Source organism: Lepisosteus platostomus, chromosome 6 (genome assembly GCF_059453375.1).
Source record: "Lepisosteus platostomus isolate fLepPlt1 chromosome 6, fLepPlt1.hap1, whole genome shotgun sequence".
Classification (NCBI taxonomy): Eukaryota; Metazoa; Chordata; class Actinopteri; order Semionotiformes; family Lepisosteidae; genus Lepisosteus; species Lepisosteus platostomus.
The window spans coordinates 61,518,356-61,524,075 of NC_142616.1; the positions used below are offsets into that span (position 1 = coordinate 61,518,356).

Sequence of the window (5,720 nt, forward strand, 5' to 3'; positions counted from 1 at the left end):
CTGACCTCAATGTTAATGACCTGTTACCAATACGAATAGTTTACGTCAGTGAGTTTCAGCTGGAGTCAATATTTGTGCAGAATAAGTGGGTAATAGATAATTTCAGGCTTCTCTGACAATATTTGTCTAATGAGTGACATTAGTGCAAATAATAATTTGCTTTAAGTTATGCCAATGATCACAGAAAATGTTACCCAAATATATTTCATAATAATCTGAAAAAATGTTAAAAATGGGGGGTGGTAAAGATAGGTTAAATACAAAATGAAGGTTATTTAATCAATATAAAATCAATATAAAGTTTCTAACACCAGTTTGCTATGAAAGTAAATTATAAAGATGAATAATTTCACCCCATAAAGTCAAAGGTTACAGAGCATACCACAACATGTTTTTTTATTCTCCAGCATAGCCCGATAATAGAGTAATAATCAGACCCAAACTTAGATTAATCCAATAGGTATTACAATAACGCACAACTATACAATACATAAAGTTGTCTACCTTCTGTAGAGATAGAAAGTCCAGAATTGTATCATTATAATCTTAATACATAAAACACCTTAATAGGTCAAAGAGCCAAAAACAGATCCTCTCCATGACAAAATCACCCTCTTCCCTTCCCTATTCCAACAATGGTATCACTAAAATAGCGGAGATGTGTTTAGCCTATAGATTCCAACAATAAAGGAAATCAGAATTTCCAAATAAATAAAACAGCAATCTCTTATATAATACATCTCAGACTCTAGAACTCAGATTTAAGGTTACCTGGACAGAATCTGTTTTCAAGTCTAATTTCAAGAAGGTACTGTATTCACTCATGACACAAGCTTTGGAGGGAGATGATGGTGATGGATGATGATGACAAACTTCCTTTTTCCTTCCCTGTTCTTTTTTTCTCTGTGTGTCTGTTCCTTTTTTTATGCTATGGCCCATCCCTATGGAGCTGAATTAATGACCTCACTAGTAATGGTCTGGACACTGTTGAATGCTTATTCCTCAAAATGGAGGTCTTAATGATTGACAGTAAGTACGTTAATTAACCTAGGAATGTTATTAAGACTTAATTTGATCATCAGTATCATCCTTTATGTTTACTTGTCACAGAAATACTTATCCTAACTAAAATGAACTCTTCAATATTGCAGATTGGTTGTGTTCTGAATTATGGACCAGTACAGATTTTCTAATTAACAACACTGTCAGATCCATTTTGTTTATCTCGCCCTGAGAATCTGGCACTGGATCTACATTCCTTTGTTTTTGCTTATTTTTTTCCCTCATAGATAGTCAAGTCAAAGTTAATAAACATTTTAATGAATTCAAGGTTGCATTTGTACATCTTTTTTGATATACATAATTCAGAATGCAGATGTAGTGTCATGTTTCCTCAGCTGCACTCATGACTTAATGTTTTATTTTGCCCAGGTTTACCGATTATTTCAGGTCCTTTGAAAAAGTTATTTTTTTTATTTTTTCTAACTTCATGCTTTGCTATAATAATTAATGTGCCTTTTTTTTGCTAAATCTGCAGTGCTGCTTTAAATTCTAGATTGATAAATGCCAACCAGTTTGCAGCTAAAGTTTTCAATTTATTTGTCTTGCCCTCTTTCATAACTCTAGTACTGCTCCAATCTACTACTGTTAAATAGCTTCAAATACCAAGAGAACAAGCCTTTGCATACACGTGGAGCAGTCAACAGATGTATTAAAAACAGTAGGTAGAACAAGGAAGGTAGGTCTGTTTGAAGTTATTGCTTAAAGTATTGTCTTGTAATTGCTTACAAGTTATAAAATTTTGGTTTTTAGCCAGATAAAATGATTTAATTCCTTTCAGTTATATAGCATGTTGTGTGTAATGTCAGTCCTTTCCTGAACACACATGTCTATCGACATCATCTTTTCAAATTGTGTATTGATTCCTCAAGATCACAGACCTTTTCATAGTTTTGATCCAGTTCAAAGGTTTACTTTCTTCATTTGCAGTTTTATCATACAATGTGGTTTATTTAATTAAAGATACTGGGCAATATTTTATTGGTTTTAATATGATATTAATGTTAATTCTGGAAACATATGTTTGATATATTAATATTGTATTGTTATGAAAACAACAAACCTGTAAGATCTTGTAGTTTAAAAAAAGAGCTGCTACTTTTGCAGTCCTGAAAATGATAATACAGCATATGATAATTAATTTTCAATACTGTGTGTGGTTTTCATTATTAGTGTTGAAACATAGTTGTATTGTAAAAAATTTAAAAGTACAAATCTAGAGACATCATAATTTGATAGAAATAAGAAACTGAACTCATGTTTATTTCACTTAAACTCCCAATCTTTGGGAAATGATGTGGAGCTTGTGTTACAGAGAGAGGAATGGATTAATTCCATTGGAGAAATTGGAGAAAAAAAGAAGCTTTACATTAAAAATTGTGCTCTATATCCCTGTACAGCTAATAAAGGAGATATAATTTTAAATTAATAGTTTATTATTATTTTCTGCTCTGATTAGGTGAATCTGTGTTTAACCTATTAACATATCGGTGACAAGACATTTCATGTTAAGTTTACAACAGTTAATCCACATAGCTTTGTATTTCATTCTGGGATATTTTTAGTCTTTTAACTTAACAAGCTTGCAAGGACTGCTCTTCTGTATTTACTATGGAATTTTCAGGGACAGGAATTCCTGTGTTTGGGAATTTATACTGTATGTAGGATGAAATATGCTTCAACCTGTTACAAGTCACACTGCTAAGCAGGACTTTGTGACCCATAGGTGTTATTAGCATTAATAGTACTTGTATTGTTAGAGAAGCGTGATAATCTCATAAACAAAGAAGAAACACCCTTCTTTCAATGACGGAAAGAGCCATTTTTCAGGTTCACGTGTACTCAAAATTTTAGTACCTTTTCAGTGGACAGGAAATACAGTACCAACAAAGAGGATGATGACAGTTTTTAGGCTTTGTTCAGCTGGCTTGTTGGAGTGTTTCACCGATACAAAAAACAGTGAGTGCAATATGAAGAACCTTAAGAAAACCAAGACTCGTATAATAATTGTTCTTTTGTTTCAGTGCTAAAGACTTTTTGCTAGATGGGAACACACCGTGTCATATAGTGCAAGGTGTAACTTATACTTTTAACATTTCATGAGCAACTCTATGCATACGAGTTGAATATGGTTTATGTAAGATTTAAATTATACGGGAAGTGAACTGTGTGTTCTGTGTGGTAAACAAAATGTGCTTTCTCATCTTATAGATAGTGGATGTTTTTTTTACACTGGGCATTACTTCAAAGTTAAAGCTGTTAGGCCAGCTTGTTTCTGGCAGTCAATAAGTTACCTGCTTTCCTTATAACAGATCACATGTTGCTTGTTATGACAAAGTGCAATCATAAGAGTACTGCATGTACTATAAATTGACTTCCATGCACCTTGTATTGTTTTGACATTCTGGTCTATGCGCGTATTCCCTTATGTGCTCAGGCTTCACTATAAGCATGTTGACAAAGTACTGTCAACAATCCCTGCGCACTTTGAGGTGAGAATTCTTAACCTCTTCTAACCAAAAATAAAGTCTGTAGGAACAGCATGTAAAGTCAGGCTGAGCCCTTTGCTTAGTAGTTTTTTTTTTTTATTGCCTGCAGCTTTGACATATTTTTTGGACAAAATTTAATGAGAACATGTATTATTGTATGTGGATTTTATTTAAGTTTGACCATGCATATGCCATTCTTAAATGTTTTACATTTTGATTCTCAGGTTCTGGGATCTGAAAATATGTTGCTCAGGTCAGGACCACAAATCCGTAAGTGTCCAGGAGGTCACCATCTTTTCTGAGGGCAACTGTCCCGGACAACTGTTTTCACTTTCCCATCAGCGAACCTCTGGCAAATTCACACTGTCTCTTGGGGAATCCTGGTCACAGTGGGCTAGTGACATTTCCCAAGCTTGAACCCACTAAGCTTGTAAGCTCAAACACCTCTGAACCTCTGGAGAGGCCCTTGGAGATAATCTTTGCAGTAGTTCTGTATGTCTGAAGTCCAGAAGGTACTTCAGAAATAACTATTTTGTGTAGTAAAGCAATCTAAAAAATCTGAACTGTACAGTATGTGTCTGAGAATAAATGGATTAGATGGTAACTCTTCATGCTCCAGAAACTTTCTCTGTAGAATTCAGTTGTATTTGCATTTTTATTTACATTAATATGGGACTAAAGGAGAAATTTATCAGTTTCTTGATTGATTTTGAATGTGGTTTAAGACCCAATCGATGGGTGTGGGTTATACCAGACCAGTTTTCGATCATTTGTATATTTTCTATACATAGAGTAAACCATGAAAGCGCTTTGCAGTTTTGAAAGACATGGGGATTATCTGACAGGACATAGAAAATTCATGAAAACTTGTAGGATTCATCCTGTCATAAAAAATTAAAAATACAACCTAGAGTACAGACCCTCAGGCCACAGCCACTACACAAAGGAACTGAAAATGTATTTCCCTCCAAAGCCTGTTGGAAGTTTGTGACCTTCAGTTGAATGATTGGTCTCCCCAGGAACATTCTCAAAATTTCTCACACCACCCATTCATTCACAATCCCCTCCCTCAACACCTGTTTAGACACCTACAGCAGGACCTGTGTGTTCACACAAAGAATGAATAATTATCCTGACATGGGGAGATTGTCTGATCATGTTCATTTATCTACTTTTTACTAGTTTTAACATATGTCAGGTTGGACTTATACATTGAAAAATTGAATGACTTCTTCAAAAGGTCCCTCAGAAACCCTTCAGCCCTTGTGGATCTTAGTTTGACATATACTGTATGTCATAGAAGATAATAGACTTGCTTTGAAAAAAAGTCTTTGTTATTTCAGCAACAGGAATGTTTAGTTTTCTTACTGTGTTACACAATGAGTAACACTAAATCATGAGGTTAACGACATTCAAAGCTTCAGACTAGAAACCTACCATGATTTGGTAGATTCTTATCAGTTGGTCTGGATAATATTCTTGTTAGTTAAGAATAAGGTTAGATGTTACATTAAGTAAAAAATATTTTTTCATATGCGGTTGAGTTATTTAGCTGTTTTTGGTCATTTATAAATTCCTATGGAAAAACCGTGATTGCAAATTATTAATTTGCATCTGTTGAATTTGTAATCCTTCAGCTCTTTTGATTGGCAAAATGATATTTTCTGTAATCCCTTTATTATATCATGTAATTTATCCAAATGTATTTCTGTTGCTGGTCTAGTCAATGACACTAAAAACATGATAATCCATTTCTTAAATACAATCAAATAGATTTATGCTTTACATTTTTACATTGCTGTACCTTGATTAATTTGTTTTCTGCAGATTTGCAGTTACTGTATGCACATTTATGTATAGTTAAGCTTAACTTCCCAAAATTGTACATTTAAGAACAAAACCAGATGCTAAATCATTATTATGTTTCATGGTTGGCATTTTTGAATGTGGTCTATGGAATGAAAACGAAATAGTTTCAAAGAAGGATTTGCTTGATTTGCTTTATATTTTACAGCTGATTTTAGGTACATGAGGAAATTCCTGTGGTAATGTGCTATCAAATGACCCCAGCCATTAAATCTAGCCAGTTGTGACACACCAAAAACCTTTATTTGCACAAGGAAAAGCCAAGCTTGTGCTGAGAGTGCATGTAACCATGATTGCGGAACTGTA

At 33.9% G+C, this 5,720-nt stretch overlaps 1 long non-coding RNA gene across 1 annotated transcript; it reads left to right on the forward strand.

Annotated features, from left to right (window-relative positions):
* Window positions 1-1,231: 1,231 nt before the first annotated feature.
* On the forward strand, window positions 1,232-4,152 carry LOC148662058 (uncharacterized). The gene is made up of 2 exons (XR_015939659.1): window positions 1,232-1,738; window positions 3,773-4,152. It is a non-coding gene; the product is annotated as an uncharacterized LOC148662058 (long non-coding RNA).
* The last annotated feature ends 1,568 nt before the right edge of the window (window positions 4,153-5,720 follow it).